Source organism: Coenobita brevimanus, chromosome 73, assembly GCF_032717465.1.
Source record: "Coenobita brevimanus isolate Jiangsu-jjx chromosome 73, ASM3271746v2, whole genome shotgun sequence".
NCBI classification, from domain to species: Eukaryota; Metazoa; Arthropoda; class Malacostraca; order Decapoda; family Coenobitidae; genus Coenobita; species Coenobita brevimanus.
Genome location: NC_137026.1, coordinates 25640325 through 25664068, shown reverse-complemented (window position 1 = coordinate 25664068; position 23744 = coordinate 25640325).

Here is a 23744-nt window from a genome sequence, read left to right as displayed (position 1 = left end):
TCCACATCTTTATTCTCCAGATATAACCTTATTCTTCTTCATTTACACTCCCAACTATTTCCTCTTCCCATATTTAATATTATGTCCTTCTTTGCCGCCCTGCCCTGACAGTTAGTATATTCACATTCCATATACTCAGCTAATGACATGATTGTGAAGTTGAAATAAATGTAAAGGGATGATGAAATTCCATAGGAAGTGCTTGCAAAGAGCTTTTCTGACACATAAGTACAGGGCTCAGTTTAAGAATAGCATGAATCGTGGTTTGCAATATATTAAGTCTTGTAGTCCCTTTCCTTAACTGTTTGTTTTACCTACAAGTATTACACCTAAATAATATTTTCTTGTTATTATTGTCATTACAATATAGCTATACTCAGCATAAAGCGTATAGAGTAGATTATTAACGTGCTATGCTAAAAAAAATAAGCTGATAAGCAGTAAGTGCTAGAGAGCCCCCAAACTAACAACAATACACCCCATTGTGTGGTGTAATGGCCTGGCAACTTTTCAGGAAACTTTACGGAAATGGTGGCCGAGGGATCCATGTTGTACCATTACCACGAGGCTCTACTGCCACCCTCGTCAGTTGTACCCCAGTGGCTGCAGGTCCAGGCTCTGCTGCCACCCTCTTACTTAGTTGTACCCCTGTGGCTGCAGGTCCAGGCTCTACCGCCACCCTCTTAGTTGTACCCCGGTGGCTGCAGGTCTAGGCTCAACTGCCACCCTCTTACTAGTTGTACCCCGGTGGCGCAAGTCCAGGCTCTACTACCACCCTCTTACTCAGTTGTACCCCGGTGGCTGCAGGTCCAGGCTCTACTGCCACCCTCTTACTCAATTGTACCCCGGTGGCTGCATGTCGAGTCACTGCATAGTACATTCAGTGTCCTGATCGGCAAGTTGACTGGTGTATCATTCAAATCAATTTCGTAACTACCTTGGTCTCTAATTTATGTTACAATGATCTTGTTAAACCGTCAGACGAACCCTAACTCCAGGCAACAAAAGCGGCCTGATCCTCCAAGTTAACACTGCAATATTTTTACCTCTGCCAACCAAGTTGGACGGAAGATAATGATTCATTCATGTGTCTACCTGTTTGTGTAGAAGATACCTCAAAATGTTAATATCGTAGTTCAGGGAAATTTATTGGGTAGGTGGGAAGTGGGTCAAGGAAAGGTTTATTTGACTGTCATGAGGATCTGGCTCCGGATTAAGGAAGAAATCATAGATTCAATTAGGGTTGTCGGAAATAATGTGTTCTCTCAGATGGGATAACAGGGCAGACCAAGACCATAAAATTAATGAACTGTGTGACACCATAAAATGATAACTTTCTCAGAAAGAGGAATGATAAAAATGTATCAAAAAGTTTATTGGCATTGATGGAGGTATGCGCTCTGAGTGATATCTTATGATAACTGTGGTTTATTGATCATGACAGTGTTGCATTGTGGAGTGGCAGGGCAGGTGGTGGTGTTGCGTTGTGGAGTGGCAGGGCAGGTGGTGGTGTTGCGTTGTGGAGTGACAGGGCAGGTGGTGGTGGTGTGTGGTGGAGTGGCAGGGCAGGTGGTGGTGGTGTGTGGTGGAGTGGCAGGGCAGGTGGTGATGTTGTGTGGCGGAGTGGCAGGGCAGGTGGTGGTGGTGTGTGGTGGAGTGGTAGGGCAGGTGGTGGTGTTGTGGACTGGCAGTGCAGGTGGTGGTGTTGTGGAGTGGAGTGGCAGGGCAGATAATGGTGCTGTGTGGTGGAGTGGCAGAGCAGGTGGTGGTGTTGCGTGGTGGAGTGGGGGGGCAGGTGGTGGTGTTGCGTGGTGAAGTGGCAGGGCAGCTGGTGGTGTTGTGTGATGGAGTGGCAGGACAGATCGTGGTGTGTGGTGGAGTGGCAGAGCAGGTGGTGGTGGTGTGTGATGGAGTGGCAGGGCAGGCGGTGGTGTTGTGTGGTGGAGTGGAAGGGCAGGTGGTGGTGTGTGTGGTGGAGTGGCAGGCAGATGGTAGTGTGTGTGATGGAGTGGCAGGGCAGTTGGTGGTGTGTGTGGTGGAGTGGCAGGGCAGGTGGTGGTGTTGTGCAGAGCGGCAGGGCAGGTGGTTGTGTTGTGTGGAGTGACAGAGCAGGTGGTGGTGTTGTGTGGTGGAGTGGCAGGGCAGGTGGTGGTGGTGTGTGGTGGAATGGCAGGGCAGGTGGTGGTGTTATGTAGATTGGCAGGGCAGGTGGTGGTGTTGTGTGGTGGAGTGGCAGGGCAGATGGTGGTGGTGTGTAGTGAAGTGGCAGGGCAGGTGGTGGTGCTGTGTGGCGTGACAGAGCAACTGGTGGTGTTGTGTGGTGGAGTGGCAGGGCAGGTGGTAGTGTTGTGTGGTGGAGTGGCAGGGCAGGTGGTGGTGTTGTGTGGTGGAGTGGCAGGGAAGGTGGTGGTGTTGTATGGTGGAGTGGCAGGGCAGATGGTGGTGTGTGGTGGAGTGGCAGAGCACGTGGTGGTGGTGTGTGATGGAGTGGCAGGGCAGGCGGTGGTGTTGTGTGGTGGAGTGGCATGGCAGGTGGTAGTGTGTGTGGTGGAGTGGCAGGGCATGTGGTGGTGGTGTGTGGTGGAGTGGTAGGGCAGGTGGTGGTGTTGTGGACTGGCAGGGCAAGTGGTGGTGTTGTGGAGTGGAGTGGCAGGGCAGATAATGGTGCTGTGTGGTGGAGTGGCAGGGCAGGTGGTGGTGTTGCGTGGTGGAGTGGGGGGGCAGGTGGTGGTGTTGCGTGGTGAAGTGGCAGGGCAGCTGGTGGTGTTGTGTGGTGGAGTGGTAGGACATCTCGTGGTGTGTGGTGGAGTGGCAGAGCAGGTGGTGGTGGTGTGTGATGGAGTGGCAGGGCAGGCGGTGGTATTGTGTGGTGGAGTGGAAGGGCAGGTGGTGGTGTGTGTGGTGCAGTGGCAGGCAGATGGTAGTGTGTGTGATGGAGTGGCAGGGCAGTTGGTGGTGTGTGTGGTGGAGTGGCAGGGCAGATGGTGGTGTTGTGCGGAGCGGCAGGGCAGGTGGTTGTGTTGTGTGGAGTGACAGAGCAGGTGGTTGTGTTGTGTGGTGGAGTGGCAGGGCAGATGGTGGTGGTGTGTGGTAGAGTGGCAGGACAGGTGGTGGTGGTGTGTGGTGGAATGACAGGGCAGGTGGTGGTGTTATGTAGATTGGCAGTTCAGGTGGTGGTGTTGTGTGGTGGAGTGGCAGGGGAGATGGTGGTGGTGTGTAGTGAAGTGGCAGGGCAGGTGGTGGTGCTGTGTGGAGTGACAGAGCAGCTGGTGGTGTTGTGTGGTGGAGTGGCAGGGCAGGTGGTAGTGTTGTGTGGTGGAGTGGCAGGGCAGGTGGTGGTGTTGTGTGGTGGAGTGGCAGGGCAGGTGGTGGTGTTGTATGGTGGAGTGGCAGGGCAGATGGTGGTGTGTGGTGGAGTGGCAGAGCACGTGGTGGTGGTGTGTGATGGAGTGGCAGGGCAGGCGGTGGTGTTGTGTGGTGGAGTGGCAGGGCAGGTGGTGGTGTGTGTGGTGGAGTGGCAGGGCAGGTGGTGGTGTGTGTGGTGGAGTGGCAGGGCAGATGGTGGTGTGTTTGATGGAGTGGCAGGGCAGTTGGTGGTGTGTGTGGTGGAGTGGCAGGGCGGTGGTGGTGTATGTGATGGAGTGGCAGGGCAGGTGGTGGTGGTGTATGGTGGAGTGGTAGGGCAGGTGGTAGTGTTGTGTGGAGCGGCAGGGCAGGTGGTGGTGTTGTATGGAGTGACAGAGCAGGTGATGGTGTTGTGTGGTGGAGTGGCAGGGCAGGTGGTGGTGGTGTGTGGTAGAGTGGCAGGACAGGTGGTGGTGGTGTGTGGTGGAATGACAGGGCAGGTGGTGGTGTTATGTAGATTGGCAGGGCAGGTATTGGTGTTGTGTGGTGGAGTGGCAGGGCAGATGGTGGTGGTGTGTAGTGAAGTGGCAGGGCAGGTGGTGGTGCTATGTGGTAGAGTGGCAGGACAGGTGGTGGTGTTGTGTGGTGGAGTTGCAGGTCAGTTGGTGGTGTTGTATGGTGGAGTGGCAGGGCAGGTGGTGGCGTGTGGTGGAGTGGCAGAGCAGGTGGTGGTGGTGTGTGATGGAGTGGCAGGGCAGGCGGTGGTGTTGTGTGGTGGAGTGGCAGGGCAGGTGGTGATGTGTGTGGTGGAGTGGCAGGGCAGGTGGTGGTGTGTGTGGTGGAGTGGCAGGGCAGATGGTGGTGTGTGTGGTGGAGTGGCAGGGCAGATGGTGGTGTGTGTGATGTAGTGGCAGGGCGGTGGTGGTGTATGTGATGGAGTGGCAGGGCAGGTGGTGGTGGTGTATGGTGGAGTGGTAGGGCAGGTGGTAGTGTTGTGTGGAGCGGCAGGGCAGGTGGTGGTGTTGTGTGGAGTGACAGAGCAGGTGGTGGTGTTGTGTGGTGGAGTGGCAGGGCAGGTGGTGGTGGTGTGTGGTAGAGTGGCAGGACAGGTGGTGGTGGTGTGTGGTGGAATGACAGGGCAGGTGGTGGTGTTATGTAGATTGGCAGGGCAGGTGGTGGTGTTGTGTGGTGGTGTGGCAGGGCAGATGGTGGTGGTGTGTAGTGAAGTGGCAGGGCAGGTGGTGGTGTTGTGTGGAGTGACAGAGCAGCTGGTGGTGTTGTGTGACGGAGTGGCAGGGCAGGTGGTAGTGTTGTGTGGTGGAGTGGCAGGGCAGGTGGTGGTGGTGTGTGGTGGTGTGGCAGGGAAAGTGGTGGTGTTGTATGGTGGAGTGGCAGGGCAGATGGTGGTGTTGTGTGGTGGAGTGGCAGAGCGGTGGTAGTGTTGTGTGGTGGAGTGGCAGGGCAGGCGGTGGTGTTGTGTGGTGGAGTGGCAGGGCAGGTGGTGGTGTGTGTGGTGGATTGGCAGGGCAGATGGTCGTGGTGTGTGTTTTATATCAAATGTCCTCAAAACAAAAGCTAAAAATAGAATTTATTTTTGACTGCAATCCCCTATATTTGAAGCTGGTTTAAAGTCATTCATTTAGTGAGTTCATCCCATAAATTTTGATGACCTTGTTAAAACTCAGTGCCGTGGATTCCCCTAACAATGTTTTTCTTCCTAAAATATCTCCCGTGCTTGACTGAAGAGCTTGACGTATTCGTCAATTCTTTGGTGGAGAGAGAGAGAGAGAGAGAGAGAGAGAGAGAGAGAGAGAGAGAGAGAGAGAGAGAGAGAGAGAGAGAGCATTGCATTTGACCACTTTTTTTGGCTATAAAAATGAGGGATGAATGAAGGAAACTGTTGACATGCAGTCCACTGGTGCAAAATAAGACTTCGTTAGTATATGGCAGTTTGCTGGCGTACTTGTACCTTACAGTGATGCAGGAAGACACGATTGCTTAGTGATAGCGAGTTGTCTCTTGATTTGCGCGTGCCTTATAGAGCAGGGCTGAAACTGTACCCATGGCAAATTTTTAACTGTAGGATGCAGGTACTATGGTCTCTTTTTAAGGTACCTTATCGTCACACTTGTTGGTTCACACCATTAACAAGTCCAGACTGACAAAAGTAGTCCGACACAAGAATTTCTTATGTATAGCTTTACTATTGACACACCTAACCAATTCGAACGTGGCCAGAATGTGCAAGGGTTAATAATTTTGGTTTTCACTTTGCCAAGGAGAAAGTCCGGTCCTGAAGTGGGCCACATACAAATTAGTTCAGATACAGACTGATGCAGATATCTACCTAGTACCAAAAGGTGAGGGCATGTTGATTCATGTTTACTCACTGTTATTGTAAATTGGTCTTCTCCAATAGCCGTAAAGCAGTAGTTAATTCTTATCAAAACGTGATGCCACAATACAGCACGGAATTCCTTAACCATGTTATGTATGGTGATGTGTAATTTATATTTTTTTAACTACCAAATTATTTTTCATATTAATTGAGATCTGTCTTAGTGAGAGAGAGTGGGAAGGAGTTTGAGTGTTTTCGTATCCCTGTGCTCCATCTCAAGTGTTATCCCAGTGTTCTATCTCAAGTGTTATCCCTGTGCTGCCTGTCAAGTGTTATCACAGTGCTCTACTGTACCTCAAGTGTAATCCCTGCACTCTATCTCAAGTGTTGTCCCTGTGCTGCATGTCAAGTGTTGTCCCTGTGTTTCATCTCAAGTGTTATCTCTCATCGCCCCAGTGAGTTCCCTTGATATTCATTCTGGCACACACGACTCGATACAGTTTCTTGCACATCCTGCTGCCGTCCTATTTCACTCCTACTCCTGTTCTCCCTTTTATTCTGTAAGTTTAACATAGGTGGCCATATTATAAGCCGTGGGGATTTCAAGTGCTTGTCCTTCCTTTCTTCCTTAGGTGCCTCCATCGCTCGTCTGCCTGTTAATGTTATGTTTGTTACGCTCTTAGTCATTGTAACATTCAGCTTTCAAGTGGTTGTCGTCCTTCATGCTCGTTTCTACATCGCTTATACTGTTATTGTAATGTATGTAATATTTTCGTCACTGTTAACAGTTTGCACCGCATCATAATATATTTTCCTTAATCCGTTGATTGTTCGGCTCCGCCTAGAAATGTCTTCCACGTTTCGTTTGTTTTTCTTTTTCTTTTTTCGTAGTTTCTTTTAAACTCAGTATAAACGTGTATAACCTAACCGATGTGTTTTTCTCTGTTGCAGGTAAGAATTGAGTGAATGCCAATGACGGATTTACACCTGACATTTGTGAGTATGATTTATGTTGTTTATTTGTGGTAGGTGGGGATGCTCACCATCCACTCATTCGTTGTAATGCTGCTCTCGGGTGTCTACCCTTTCCTCTCCTCTATCCTTCTTTCCCTCCATCCTCTTCTTTCTTTCATTCTTTCCTCGTCCTTCTGCATACGGATGACTTTACACTCTCTCTTCAGTCTTTCTTTCCTTCATTCTCTCCTCTTCCTTCTGCCTATGGGTAACTCTACACTGAGTGACAAGCCAAATGGTTTCCTGTACACCAGGAAACCATTTAATACGCTGGGTGGTAACCATATAACCAGGTTGTGGCGCCTGGTGATTTAGTGAGTAATTATGGCGCTCCAGTCGGACAGAGCCAGTAAAAGTTTATATTCAAGGGATGGTTGGAGTTTATTGCTCGTGTAATGCCACTCAGGGATGAGTGAGGCTGGTCACTCTCATCGTGAATGTTGGGACCAATTTGCCAAGCCCCGGGCTTCTGCGCTGCTTTTGGGGCAATGTAGGATTGGATGATGGATGAAAAAAAAAAAAAAAAGAATGAATGTAACAAAGAAGTTCCTCTGGTCCAACAATCACCCGTTGGTACAACATGGATTAAAAGCCTATCATTATTCCAATAAGGGCAATTCGTTAATGCTTAAGATTATTAATACTGTTCCCACGGTATGAATGTGGTGGTGTGTATAAGTGGAGCTGTGTTGTGAGTATTCTCAATGGCATTAATTATGATTCACCATCCGACGAAGTTCAACATTTTCAATAAACATTGTCTTTCGTTTCCTGTGCCTTTAGTCTCGTGTGTTTTGCCAGCCTCACTTCTTCCTCATGTCCCTTTCAGTGTTTGTTCACCCATGCTTCCTCCTTTTCACTGGGATCTGCCGCCTTCTCATCCCTTCCCGCCTTTTGTATAACTCGAATGGCGCCTCGATGGCTGCCTTCCATTTCTTTCCTCCTTTCTTCGTTTTACTTTACATCCTTTTTATTTTTCACCTCTTTACACCTCCATTCCATTCCACTGTACCTCAGTTCTCCCTCGTACCCACTGTTATTCGTCCCACACTTCCTTCAGTTCTTCTGTGTCTCACAACCTCGGTCACACCAGCTATATCATCACATTCAATGAAGATGGAATCTAAAAATGAAAATCCGATGAGTTCCAGTTCATAGTTTTGTGGAGATACAGTCCGGTGCGGTTCCGTTAGGTACAGTTATCGTTGGCTGTTTCTGGTAAAGGGGTTCCGGTAATCCAGTCCTGTGATCTGCTCTTTCTCTCACCTAAGCTTAATAAAATCGTTTGGAGAAAGGAGTAATGAAAATCACAAAACTGCACTGGATTGCAGAGGTTATAAACGCTGTCATTAATGATGGAAAATAATCAGTACTATCCATGGTCAGTTCGGGGGAGGCGGTGGCTGAATCGTTAGAGACGCTGCCTGCAGTCCTAATGGACCCAGGATCGAATCCCGGCTGGGACAGGGAACAATTTAAGGATTTGAATTTCCAAAAAGCAGACTTTACTAATCTACCAGAAGACCCGCCGACATGTAAAAATACCCCCGCTGATACCAATACACCAGTCCTGTGTGAGACAGCTCTAGCATGTATTCAATATGGACGGTGGGTGTTAGCGCCGAAGTGGTGACATGAGGTGCAGGAGAACTATTGGGCCTTGGGATAGGTCACTGCCCCCAAGAAATAGGCCCTGAAGCCTTTGCCCAGAGTCGGAAACGTGTAAGAAAAAAAAAAAAACTAGTTTTAGCGACGAAAAACATACCCGGTATGCTGATTAAATGCCATTGTTGTCATTGTATATTGGTGGAGCTGTGTTGTGGGTGTTCTCAGTGAAAGTAATAATGATTCATCATACGACTAAGTTCAACATTTTCAACAAACATTGTCTTTTGTTTCCTCTGCCTTTTGTCTTCTGCCTTTTGTCTCGTGCGCTTTGCCAGCCTCACTTCTTCCTCATGTCCCTCTCAGTGTGTGTTCACCCATGCTTCCTCCTTTTCACTGGGGTCTGCCGCCTTCTCATCCCTTCCCTCCTTTTGCATAACTCGAATGGCGCCTCGATGGTTGCCTCTCATTTTCTTCCTCCTGTCTTCGTCTTACTTTCTTTTTATTTTTCACCTCTTTATACCTCCATTCCATTCCACTGTACCTCAGTTCTCCCTCGTACCCACTGTTATTCGTCCCACACTTCCTTCAGTTCTTACGTGCCTCACAACCTCGGTCACACCAACTATATCATCACATTCACTGAATATGGAATCTAAAAATGAAAATCCGATGAGTTCCAGTTCATAGTTTTCTGGAGATACAGTCCGGTGCGGTTCCGTTAGGTATAGTTATCGTTGACCGTTTCTGGTAAAGGGGTTCCGGTAATCCAGTCCTGTGATCTGCTCTTTCTCTCACCTAAGCTAAATAAAATCGTTTGGAGAAAACAGTAATGAAAATCACAAACCTGCACTGGATTGTAGGGGTTATAAACGCTGTCATTAATGATGGAAAATAATTACTACGATCCATGGTCAGATGATCCATTATGCTAGTTTTACCGACCAAAAACATATGTTGATGATAAAAAATTGTTGTCATTATTCTACCGCCGATAAAATGAAACACCATCAATTATGAGTGATCCATTTTCCTGTTCTGTACCCTCGCTGTTCCACGAGAGAGAGAGAGAGAGAGAGCGAGAGAGAGAGAGCATGCGGACAGGCGAGTGTGTATATATATATATATATATATATATATATATATATATATATATATATATATATATATATATATATATGTGTGTGTGTGTGTGTGTGTGTGTGTGTGTGTGTGTTTTCATATTGCACAAAAATGTAAAAAGGTAGCCTGTTGTGCACTGTCTTGGCGGTGATGTGTCACCCGTACCGAACTGCCCCAACAACTCCATGTAGAACCAACAACGAAGCTGCTTCATTCATCTGAATCAGCTGGAAAGGAAGACGTGCGCCACTTCGTGAGGCACCAGAGAGAACGCAGTGTTTATCGGTGACAACAACAAAGGTAAAGATTCGTTCGTTAATAATAATAATAATAATAATATTATTATTATTATTATTATTATATTATATTATATTACTGTTGTATTGCTAGTGTTATAAAGTGTGCACAGCCTTAGTAGAATTAGTAATGTGTAAAGTAGATCTGTAGAGCAGATTCAAACCTTTCAAGCTCTGATGAAAGTCCGTCCAGAGCCCAGGGATGAGAAATCCATCACTTGTAACTACTTAGACAAAAATTCTGGTACGAGAATGATTTGGGGAGGGGGGGGGGGGAATTGAAGCCTTCATCAACAACGGAGGTCCCAGAACATGAATGAATACTCACATGAACGTTCGTGAATACTCGTTCGGCAGTGTTTGTTTTCGTTTCTTTGGCAAAGTATAAGTGCACCCTCAGCTGTCACGTGATTACCCATGGTGCTCTGTTTTCCTCCCTCCCTTCTCGCGAGCGTCAGTCGAGTTGAGGTTGTGGTAGTGACAGTGTTTTTCAAAAAATATTCGTTTATCTCTTCTCGACCTTCACCCACCTGGAGTCAGGATGCTGTAATTGGTTTGTTATCATGATGGCCCAGAGAACTACAGGTGTGAGGAGGATGTACGAGATGAGAGAAATAAAGAAATTACAACGAAATTACCTGAGCTGGTGTTTACAGGACCCAGCCATCTTCCATCTCGAGGTCAGTGTTGCGGAAATTTAATTCATTCAGTATCATGTCACTATTTTCCGTTTGTAATGATCACCACATGATTTATTTTTGTTAAAATGTGTGACCTATTTTTTTCGATTTTCATTTCACAAATCATTCATTTGGATGTCACTGCCCAGTACATATGAAGACTTAATTGATTTTCTTGTGTTTATAGTAGGTTGCTTGGTGTTTGTACTTTAAAGACATTTAAATAAAGAACTGGTATTGGCAATGACGTGTCTGCTTCTAGAATTTTCTGGCGTGTTGTACAGTACTTCTTTGCCAAACGTACGAAACATTTTAGTTATTTCTCACTTCGGTCCTCTTCAGGTTGCGTCATATTATTTATGTTAAGTGACAGTACTTTAATGCTGAGTATATGGCAGGTGTATTAAAACTACCAATGGTTATCAGTCATTCTGAAATGCCGTATAGTAAGAGTTTCGAAATGGATGACATCTATTCCACTGTGTAGATGGCACATGTGGAGATTAGGATAGTTTTGCTGTGCTCTGGTATATATTTTATTCTTGCGATCTCCGGACGACTTTATTCAACAGACTTACGAAGCTAAAAGCGTTAAATTTAATCATGATCAACTCCAACACGAGAGGCAGCTTATGAATAAAGGCGTCAGACGGCAGCAGAAATAAAAGAGAGAGAGCGCCATCGTACCAAGGTTGATGAGTATTGATAATTTTTAACCTAGCTAAATCGATTTGGATTTCAAATATTTCAGATCAATGAAACTTAATTATTTGTTTTTTGTGCCCAAATAACAGACTATGCGGAACTGAAAAACAGCCACACCCATCCATGCAGTATCATAAAGGGGATGAAGTAAGTTACTGGCCAATCGGTGGCCTGGCAGAAGGTTTACTGCTGTATAAATTTTCATATTCTTAGGTAAAAAACAAAAAAATGGTGTTGTCTTCCCTGGGGGCCGCCTCCTTTAGTTCTGGGTGGCCCTCAGAGGCCCCACCTTGACTGGCACTTGGCCTGGGTGAATGTCTACCAGTATGCAAAAGACACACACACACACACACACACACACACACAGAAGTAACAGTAACTCTCCATTCCCCAAGATACTTCCACTTTCATTATGGTAAGCGTGACTCCTAGCAGTGTAGTAGGGATTGGACCCTCATTCACTCTAAGAAATTACTGGTGTGTAGTGAGCTTTCCTTGCTGGTGCATTCAGTACTATCACTGCTACAACACAGAAATCCCACTTGCATAGCCACACTTACACAGCCACACTGACTTACACACACAGTTTTCTATATCCAGGCATAGAAGAAACCATGCTGTTTAATTCCTAAGCGAATTTGCGTTTGAAAAAAGGCAATTGTAGTTTTTCTCTGTTGTTCTCCGCACGGAATGCTAATCTGGTGGCTGGCTGTGCTGTGATAACGGAGTCTGTGTAGCTGTAGATGCCACACAGCTTGTAACAGGAGGGCCTGTGGACACGAATACCATTACAGTGTTTACCTAAAATGCAAACTGCCAGAGACTGTCGTATCTGTTACATTTTCAGTGTTTTATCTACAGTAAAATGTAAACTGTTAGAGCTTGTTGACCTACACTTAGAATGTTTTACCTAGATTGCAAACTGCCTGTTATCATTCATTGCCTTGCTTGGGACTTACTGTATATTAATTGTGTCCAGGTAGTTCCCCCCCCCCCTCAAATACTGGTGTTACATCTCTGAACAATGGTAATTTAAACTTCTTTCCTTAACCCGCCGCGTACCGGCTATTTTTAGTCCTATGGGTCACCCCAGTGCCGGCCATTTTTCGACTTTTTTTTTTTTTTTTTGGCTAAAATGATAGATTTTGATGTGGAAACAAGGAATTTCGCCATTTAAATGCTCACCGAGGCTCGGAAATGAGTTTTATTGAGTCCTGCATATTCCTGTACAGGTATAGTCGCTCTCTCACGCTCACCACGTACGTGAGAGAAGGCCGTTTTCTATGTATGGTATACTCAGGTATTTATACTGGGAAGGTATACAATGTTCAGTACACTTTTCTGATTACTTATTACTTCAGCATCTATCAAAATTTGCGTGTCTTTCTCACTGTAAATGCATTATCTTACACTTCCTTGAAGATAGGTACAACCTGACTTCATTACGTACAGTCCTGGCACTTACGAGAAGGTATTTACAACATGACATCACTAAATAGTCCTTTCACTTACAAGAAAATATTTACAACTTACACTTACATGAAAATATTTACAAAATGCCTTCACTATGTACAGCACCGGGTGAGGCACACAGGCAGAGTGAGGCAGAGCGAGCGTGAGGGGGGGAGTGAGTGTATGGCCTTGACAGCGTGGGGGATGGTAGAGGAACAGTTACCTTACATGCCTGCCAGTTTTTACCAGCGAATTTTGCGAAGTGCAGTCACAGTGATGTTTTTTATTTTTAACCGTTTTAAAATAGCACTGGCATTGGCCGCAGAATTATGTCAGACCATTTTAAAACTCCACTGGCACATGGAGGGTTAATGTCCCCCTATTCCATATTGTTCTTAGTACAAGGCGCTGTACCAAACAATTAGAGAAAAAGAAAAATCCTTCGTAAATTTAACCCTATCATTGCTACAGATGTACAGAAATATATATAGGTTCAACACAGACGATTTATCGCAGCATAAGACTTCTACGTTGTCAGAGATAGTCTCCACACACATTTTGCCGTACTTACCACACTGGTCACTAGCTACTACACTGACATAGCCTCCTTCTCGCTGCTGTTTTGGTCTGCCACCCCATTTTAGTTTTCATTGATCTCCCTATTTCCTTGACTACATCTCTGGTCTTGCTGGCTCTGTCAATTCGTGCCTCCTTCCCTGTCACTCACACATCGTCCCCTACTCTTCCACTGCTCCTTTGATCTCTGCCTCTCTGCCTTCTCCTTGTTCCTATCTTCTCTTATGTCTACCTTTCTTCCACTCCCCCCACAATATCCTTGCCACCCTCCCTCTTCCATTTGTCTCCCAGTAGAATGCAATAAAATCTCTCGCGCTGTACACCCCCCGTCAACAGCACGGTGTACATTTGTCATCACCCACACAAAATCAGCCTGCTGCTTCTTCTGGAACTTCACATCTACCCATATAAATTTCCTCTATATTTGACATACTTTCGTCCGTAAAGAACACTTATAACTGCAAGTATTTGTTGAAGTGTCCACTTATCTGTTGTAAGTCTGGTTATTCTAGATATTTATTGATCTTCCTTATATCCTGGTCAAAATCCACAGTATCCTACGTTGATATTGCCTGTTTAATACTGTTAGCACTGAATGAAGGAACCTATGATTTCTTGACCTCTAGTTATTGCATAATGTGACGGTCCTTCTGGTGGTGATCGTGTGAGAAGTTATTGTATGAGGATGAATAACACCGTCAGGGGTTGTCGTGCCCCAGGTATCATCTCTGCTTCCATTGGGTTTCTCACCACAACCACAGTCACAGAAATATTGTAATTGATAAGGCCAGTGTTTGTACTTGTAATCTTCCCCTAACCCCGTTGAACGTTTCTTGGTTATCTCTGTCCAGTAATTCCCCAGCCTTCCTCCTCCTGCCCACTCACTGTCTCCCTCCTTCCTTCCCTCTCCTTGTCTCCCTTCTTCCCTCCCTTCCCCTCCTTGTCTCCCTCCTTCCTTCCCGTCCTCTCCATGTGTCTCTCCTTTTATCCCTCTCTCACCTTGTCTCCCTCCTTCCTTCCCTCCCTCTCCTTGTCTCTCTCCTTCCTTCTCTCCCCCTTTCTCCTTGTGTCCCTCCTTCCTTCCCTCCCTCTCCTTGTCTCCCTCTTTCCCTGCCTCTCTCCTTCTTTCCCTCCCTCTCCTTGTCTCCCTCCTTCCTTCTCTCCAACTCCTTGTCTCCCTCCTTTCCTTGCTCCCGCTCCTTGTCTCCCATCATCTCCCCTCCTTTCCTCTCCTTCTTTCCCTTCTATTCTACTCCTTTTCTTTCCGTCCCTTCTTTATCCTTTCCTCCTTTTCTCTCCTTTTTTTTTTCCTTTCTCTCCATTCTTCTGGCTGTCTCACTTCTCCCTACTCCTTTCCTCTCCATGTTTTTTTTTTCTTTTTTTCTATCCCCCTTCGCTCTCCTTGTCTCATTTCTACTCTCCTTCCTCTTCCTTATCTCCATCTCTTCTTCTCCTTCCTTTTCCTTGTTCCCCTCCCCTTCCTCGTCCTTTCCTCTCCTCGTCTCCCTTCCTTAGTCCTCCTCCTCCTGTCTCCTTGTCACACTTCTGTCCTCCTCCTCTGTCCTCCCCTCCTTCTCTCGTGCGTTCCTCTTTTTCTCTCCCTCCTTTCCTACTTCGTCCCTCTCCATGTTTTCTTCCCCCGCCTTCTCTCCCTCCTTCCCTCTCCATGTTTCCTCCCCTCCCACCTTTCCGCAGCGACCATTAAATCCTCCAGCAGTTAGCATGATCATTCTCATTCTGACAGAGTTAGATTGTAGGAGGTGACACTACCGTGGAATGATAGACTTTGAGGAAGCAGGAAAGGTGGTGGTGAAGTATAGAAGGGAAGAGGCGGAAGAAATGTGACAGAAAAGGCATTGAGGGAAGGAGACAGAATGAGAGGAAGAATAAACAAGGTAATGAAGTATTGCCATGCAATACAAAGTTCCCTACCGGACAATAACCATACATATTTACTGTGTCAACAATGTGGGTATGATAGCAATACGTATGACAGCGCCCGGTATTGCCATGCAATACAAAGTCCCCTACCGGATGATAACCATATATATGTACTGTGTAAACAATGTGGGTGTGATAGCAATACATATGACAGTGCCCGACCTTGTTTAAGCCCCAAGTGTGACCTTGACTTTGGGAGTAGGTGGCTGGTTGTTGCACGCTACACACCCTCATGGTATAGGGAACAGTTGTGTGAAGTCATATGAAAATCTGTCCATGTATGTGAAAGTTACAGAGCGGGCACAAAATTGCAGATGGACTGACGGACGTACTGACGGACTGACGGAACCGCGAAGACCTGTAGTCCCCAGCCGGTTTGACCAGTAGGGGAATATCTGGCTTGATTTAGGAACACGGGATGGGAGGGAAGTGCAATGGAGCAAGTTTATACGGTGACATTTTGTCTGCTGAGTGCCGATGAAACAGTAGGATGACAGTGACAGTAGGATGACGGTGTGACAGCAGGATGAGTGAGACAGCGAGGTGACGGTAGGGTAACAGTGTGACAGTACGGTGACGACATGACTACGGGGACATTGTGATTGGTGGGTGGCAGAGTTACTTTAGGGTGAGTATGACGGTAAAGTTGGTGTGACTCATTGATAGGGTGACAGTGTGGCACTAGGGTAACAGTATGACAGGATAATAGAGTGATAAGAGGATCAGTGATAGTAGCGTCACAGTGTGACAGTAGGATGACTATGATAGTGGGGTGACAGTTTTACCAGTTAGTGTGACTCATTGAAAGGGTGATAGTGTGGTACTAGGGTAACAGTGTGACAGGTTAATGGGGTGATAAGAGGGTCAGTGATAGCAGGGTGACATTGTGACAGTAGGATGACTATGATAGTGGGGTGACAGTTTTACCATGGAATGAGCGTGATTGTAGGGTGAGAGTGAGACAGTAGTGTGACTGTGAGAGTAGAGTGACTGTGACTGTAGGATGACAGCAACAGATAGGCAGTGAACTTTGCTCCTCACATTCTACTAGTACAGATGGCTAGCCTACCAAGTAATTATGATTGTCCTCTTTTTGTCTGGTTCGCATGTTCTGAATGAAAAGGATATCCGTTGCAGTTTAAACATGACTCTCAGTATACTTCTACGTTTCATAGTACAGTATAAGTGCTCGTGGGCCCTTCAGGCCCCTCGCACTTGCTCCTGCGGATGGCTGTCGCACTGCGCGCTCTCTTTCTCGTGCTTCGCATTCATTCATTTTGCTTCTTATTCGTTTCCACACGCTTCGCGCACTCGTTGCGATCATTTCAGGTAATCCGAGTCATGTTTATATAAAGCTATCAAAAACTCTACTGTGATCGCAACCCTAATTTCACGCACTTACACCGAGAGCGGAGTTTTTTGGTCAAACTTTGATCGCTCATTAAATGTAGTAAAAGTTTTTCAATCGTGTCAGCGATTTTTTTGCGATTTTTTTGCCAATTTTGGTGAGATTTGAATGTGTAGTTCTGGCTGCCCAAAATACACACACACACACACACACACACACACACACACACACACACGGCTACTGCTATAGTACAGTATATTAGATATATCTGATGCAGTGAGACCTGTTCGTTAAGGTCTGTCTTGCTCCTGGCTGTGTCGCTCTGGTGTTGTGATTGATAGCTGCCTGTCAAGGTAGCTCATCACGGAAAACCATTACAACACTTGTAAGGTGTAGGGTTGTTTATCTGATTGTTGGTGACTGGCGTTGGCTTGTGAGTGTCCACCTCACAAACTCACTACCAGTCGATGTTGCTTGAATCCACCATGAGAACGTTCTCCAAATCTGGGGCCAGCATTAAAGTGACCGAATCACCTAGTCGACCCATGAGTCTGGGGTTGGTTCAAATCCCCCGCTGTCCCTTCCCTTTCCCCAACAAGGAAAGGTTGTGACAGAGGCGTCCTTTTGCTGCATTAATACAAGTAGCTCCTACCCTTTTCATTATTCCTTTTCCTCTTCTTTCTCTTCTTTCAAGACTTTCTTTGGCGTCCATTCAACAGTTTTCGGTGAACATGTACTCGAAATAACCATTTGTATCACGACAGATACGGCAACACATTTTTTTTCAATCCACTGCACAACATCTCTCCTCCATACCTGGGTCAGCTGTTTTTAATCATTCAGATACCTTACTGTATAGTACCACATACAACTGATCACCTTTACCACAGCTTCCTGCAGCCACTCTCTCCTCCTGCCTACAACCTCCAGTCTTATCTGTATACAGCTGGTCAACTCCGTTATAAAGTATCATGGCAACAGGACCTTTCTTGCTGGGTGGCACTTATTGTGGGATGGGCCTCCATTTGTATAGTCTGGGAGGAAAGTGTGATTTTGGCTTGACAACTTGAGAAACTGAAGATTTATCTGGGTTAGTCTGTGTGGTAGCCTGGAATTCCTCTGGTGGAGGTGAATGTTGACACTGGTGGGATAGTATATTTCCTACATTAAATTTCAGTTGGGTATCAATTATGTGCCATACAGACGGAGGTAAAGGTGGAAGACAAGGTAGGAGGAGGATACTAAAGAGATGGAGATGGAAGAGGGAGTGTTAGCTGAGGGTTGGATGGAGGTAGGATTAGATAACAAGGTAGCAGGAATGTGTATACTCGTAGTACGTGAATACAGTACTCTTATATTCGGTGCGAGAAGGCAGAAGGTTAGTGTGGATGAGGTCTAGGGTAAGTGGAAGTGAGAATGGTAAAGATGTGACTTCGTTGGTGTCTGCTGGTGCCAGAGTCTTGAGCAGGTCTTTATGCCGCTGTAAGTCATGGCTACCGCCTTAACAGATATCAGTGGCCCTCATCGGGTAGGTGAGTAAGCGGGACGGGTTGTGTGAGTTTCGGAGGGAGAGAAAGTTAGACATGATGTGGGGGTGTTAAGTGGGGAAAGAGGGGTCAGCAGTACGAGCATCAGTTGGACCACAGGAGGGTCGATGAGCACTGCGGCAGTGCGGCAAGTGTGATGATAAAAGTAAACCTTTAACGTGGCAGGTCCCATCATGGCAGTGTAATCTGAATCTTTATCCTGTGACCCCAGGCGGTTACGTATTTAGTGCGGGTTTTACCTTAAAAAATAACACCTGGTAAAAGTGTGTGCTGTGTTGGAACTTAGATAATGTATAACAGAAAATCATAGCATTATACTGACGAGATGAATTGTTTGTGACCCACTGCACAAGTTGTACTGTGTCATTCTTACTGGTAACACTAGACACTTGTCTGCCTACTTGTACTGACACCAGTTTAGAAGCAGATGACTGAATTGCTGTATGACTTGAGGTTTGCAGGTTGTAGCTCACGAGTTTCTGACCGACAGTTGCTGCTGATGTATTGTAAATTCATCCAGTACTTTATCGATGTTAGTTTTCCTCAGATCCAGCTCTCTCCCCACCCCTTCCTCACACTTATACCACTCCTGCCTCACCCTTATACCACCCCTGCCTCACACACACACACCATCCTTGCCTCACCCTCATGCCACCCCATCTCACCCTCATACCACCCCTCCCATACCCTCATACCACTCCTCCCATACCCTCATACCACTCCTCCCTCACCCCCATACCCTTGTTGCCTCACCCTCTTTCCACCTTGCCTCACCTTCGCTGTATCTGCTTCACTCTCACAATGTCCGGCCCAATCATAACACAATGTTTTCAGGTATAGGTGTGTGTGTGTGTGTGTGTGTGTGTGTGTGTGCGTGCGTGTGTGTGTGTGTGTGTGTGTGCGTGTGTGTGTGTGTGTGTGTGTGTGCGTGAGCGCGCGCGTTCGTGCATGCAGATCTTCATAGAATTGTTTCCCTCATCCCTCTTTCCCTCCCTCTCTCCCACCCTCTTCCTCTCACATTCATTGATTCATTCCCCGCCTCTCGCTTCTCCTAGTCTTCCCTCTCCTATTCCACCATTTCTACCTAGGAATGTTATTTATTTCTTAGTATATTAATTCATGAAAATATCGTCGATGTAATTTCTGTACAAAAGAATGTGTGTGTGTGTGTGTGTGTGTGTGTGTGTGTGTGTGTGTATTATATCATGCTGAAAATGAAATAGCAACTGTTTATTTACCCTGGAAACTGTGAAACTGGTATATACCTCCTGATAGGCCACACATACCTATCGTCAGCTGTTGGAGCTTTTGGCTTCTTTGTAGAGATGAGTTTCAACGCTGTCACGTCACGTATCTGGCAGTGAGACGTGTCCTACTCTCTTCGATGCGCTAGATGGCGGCATTGTCATTGGATGACACTTCCTCTGTTACGGTGGCTTTTCTGCAAAGTCATTGTCATTGGATGACACTTCCTCTGTTACGGTGGCTTTTCTTCAAAGTCATTGTCATTGGATGACACTTCCTCTGTTACAGTGGCTTTTCTCCAAAATCATTGTCATTGGATGACACTTCCTCTGTTATGGTGGCTTTTCTCCAAAGTCATTGTCATTGGATGACACTTCCTATATTACGGTGGCTTTTCTTCAAAGTCATCTCTTGTGTATTTGTATTTATACCATATAGTTCACTGGCATTGATATTTGTTGCTCCACCACCAGATGTATTATCATTAATCAGTCAGTGGTCATCTTGACTCACCGTTCTCCTCGTTCTCTCACTTCCATTCTCTTTGACCGTATTATTGTCTCATTTATTTTCTCTTTGCCATTAGTTAAAGCCTCGGAGAACCTTTCCTACCATTCTTATCCCCTTCAGCCTTTCTCAGTACTCTCATAAAATTTTTTGCTTTGGTTCCTCACTTTCTGTATCTCTCCATTTTTCGCCTCTTTCTTTTTCTCTGCTGGAACCCATCATCATAATCCTCATCGGCATTGTTGACTTCTGTCACTGCGAAAGGTTGTATCTCTGCTGAAACGGAGACGAGGAGACCAGAGCTTCATGGGTCGTCCACCTTCCCCCCCCCCTTTTTATTTTTCTTTACCCCGGCTCCTTATTTTCACATCCAACTCTTCTTCTCTTCCCGGCCGCTTCCTCTCGCTGGGGAAAGAAGCAAGAAAGAAAGTGGAAGGTCAGGTCTTAGCTGGGGGTGAAGGCTGCGGCAACAGATAGGCTAATTAGACGTTTTGCTTTTATGTGGTTTTCTGTTTCCTGAAGTGAAATCTTTTTCCCAGATTGGACCGATAACTGAACGAGATTTGTTTGCGTTGTGCATGGAATCAGCTGTGGTAGTTGTCCCTCACAATTCCCTTCCCTGCACTTTCTGTACTTTCTTAGAATTTCATCCTTTTTGTTCTGATGTTACTGAATATACGAATATGTGTTACAGTATAGGGATGTGGTGAATCCATCGGCCAACACATTTTGCACAGGTAGTCTCGTAACTCCTACTCAACAGAAGGTGTGGAGTGGGGTCAGGATCCAGTTCTTTTCTTACATAATTCAGGTGAGCGTGTAAGTTGGGTCTCGCCATAGTCCATGACCCAATAAGAACTGGCCAGCAAAAGTTACTATGTGAAATGTAAGAAAGTGTGAATAATATATGAAAGATAACAGTATTTGCAGACCTAAATAGTTTCAGGAGAGGAATTAATGATGTAAAGGCAGTATGTGAAGTAAAGACGACAGGAAAGAAACTGGATAATTGTCAAGGTGTAGCATGTGCAAGATCAGGTTTGGTTATGCATATAAGGGTTAAGAAAGGATTTCTCTCTCGCTCCTGTGTGTGTGTGTGTGTGTGTGTGTGTGTGTGTGTGTGTGTGGAGAAGGAGTCAGTGTAAACCTGGAGAATTGCCTTTCCCCAGATTGAGCATTGAGTGTGAAGAAAGGTGGAGGAGCAGCAAGAGGGCAGGAATTCTTGGGCAATAATTTTCCCCTGCCTGAGCATAGCGTGACAGGTGAATATTAAAGAGGTGTGTGTGTTGAAGGAGTCGAGGGAGCAGAGTAGAATCTGATGATGTACTGTAATTGGTAGCGTTAATTTTTGGAGCCCTTTGATCTCCACCGAGTAAGCTTCCGCCAAGTGTATATCTGTTCTCTATATAGAACGTAGTGGCCACTGATGGCGTTAATCTATCCACAACATGGTGTCCTGTGTGTTATACTTATGTTCGATGAGTTTATTCATCTTGGGAGCCTCCTGGTAGAGAAGCGACTGAAGACCATTTCCATGACCCCGTTCTGTACTACAGTGTCCCTGGTCTTTATGTTTGTTATTGCTTACCGACCGTCTTCAGTTTAGGAGAAAACTCTCGTATAAATAGTGTTACAGACAACATGAACCCTGTCATAGCAATAATGTGTGTGTGTGTGTGTGTGTGTGTGTGTGTGTGTGTGTGTGTGTTTTATTCTTAGTGCCATTATAAAATATTATTCAGCTCAGGGGAGATCTCGCATAGAAGGGGTTAGGGTAGGAAAGGAAGGGGTAGAGAGGATAGGTACAGTGAAGGAAGGTAGAGATATGTGATGGAAAGGAGGGAAGGAAGTGTGTACACGGGAGGGTGAGGGACTAAGTTTGTTGGAGTGAAGATAAGATAGAGAGGGAACTGTTTGATGAAGGCAGAGTGGAGGTGGAAGTAATTATTATATTAATGACAAGTGTGGGTCTGGGAAAGATCAAGGCTTTGCCATAACTAGTGTTTTTATGTAGTATCCGTGGGCAGCATGTTTGATACAGGGCTGGGATGCAGACAGGTGTACATACCACAGATTGTTTAATATTATTTTTGGTATTGTTCAGGATTTTAATAAGCAGCTTCCAAGGTTTTCACTCTTGACTGCCCACCTTCCTGGCCATCTGGGAACGTTAGTGGAGTTTTATATATATTAGACTTGTGGACGAGCGGTTGTTATATTTGAGTAGCTTTGTAAGTAGTTAATCTTCTTTCTCATTTGTCATGTAGTGACAGGAGAGGTAAAGAATAGTATGGGACTATTTTTATTTGTCTTGGAAATATTAACAAGTCTCTCACTCACGAGTGAGTTGAGCAGAGTCCGTCTCCCTGTCTCGCTCTCTCTCTCTCTCTCAAGTTGCTAAGCCCTTCCTCCTTCTGACCTGCCTGTTCTAAGGCCTGTCTCCTTCTGACCTCTCTTTCCTAAAGTCTGGTGTAGCAGGGGTGTGTCACGTGTGTTCCTTGTGAGTGGAAAGTTATAGAAGTCTGTGTGTGAGTATGTGTGTATGTGTGTGTATGGTCACTAGGCGCTGTCGTGTGCCTATAAAGCATTCCTTGAGTTAAGAGTGTGTAAGCATGTTTAGCATTGCTCGATTCTCGCAGACACAATACCTTCTCATCATCTGACTCCCTGCTTCTGTCTCTCTATCTATCTATTTATCTATCTATCTATTATGATATGTAATTATAATATGGAGTCCTGATATCTGCTCGGTCACGCGAAAATGGCGTACCATCGACAGTTAATAGTCCTAACATATTATATACATATTATAATGAACTTAAAAGCTAATTAAGTGAAATACATAATATTGTAAAAGTAACATAATTGTATGAATATTGTATACATATAATATTTATAGTAAATAGTGATTATTTAGTAATATTACATTTTAAACAAGTTGTATACATATTTGAATAAATGCATTAAAGTAAATTATTTAACTGTAATACAGTATGTACTTGGGTTATTGTAGTGAAATGCATAACTGTGTTGGCCTTATAATTGTAGTTACATTTTGTTAATGCAACTGTTACATAAGTGTCTTGGCCTTATAATTGTAGTTAAAGTTACATAAAGGTTACATCTTGTTAATGGAACTGTTATATAAATGGTACATATTGTTTGCAGTTACATAATTGTAGTTAAAGTTACATAAAAGTTACATCTTGTTAATGCAACTGTTACATAATTGGCAAAGTGTAACATAATGCAATCGTTTGTCGTTACATAATTGTTACATATCGTTTGTAGGTACATAATTGTAGTTAAAGTTACATAAAAGTTACATCTTGTTAATGCAACTGTTACATAATTGGCAAAGTGTAACATAATGCAGTCGTTTGTCGTTACATAATTACATCTTGTTAATGCAACTGTTACATAATTGGCAAAGTGTAACATAATGCAATCATTTGTCGTTACATAATTGTTACATATCGTTTGTAGGTACATAATTGTAGTTAAAGTTACATAAAAGTTACATCTTGTTAATGCAACTGTTACATAAATGGTACATATTGTTTGTAGTTACATAATTGTAGCAAGTGTAACATAATGCAATCGTTTGTCGTTACATAATTGTTACATATCGTTTGTAGTTACATAATTGTAGCAAGTGTAACATAATGCAATCGTTTGTCGTTACATAATTATAATATGGAGTTACATAATTGTTACATATCGTTTGTAGTTACATAATTGTAGCAAGTGTAACATAATGCAATCGTTTGTAGTTACATAATTGTAATAATTGCAGTCCTGACATATGCTGCGGTCGATGATAGTGATGATGTGTCATGCCACTTGCTTGTGGAGACAATTTGCTTTTTTTTTTTTTTTTGTGGTTTATGTGGTATTTTGGCATATGTAGTAACACTTACAGTTATTTTCATTTGTTTGTTATGTGATCTTACTCTATTTCTCTTTTTTCATTCTTACTTTTTCTTTCTCTTTTTTTTTTTTCTATAGTTTGTTTTTCTTCGC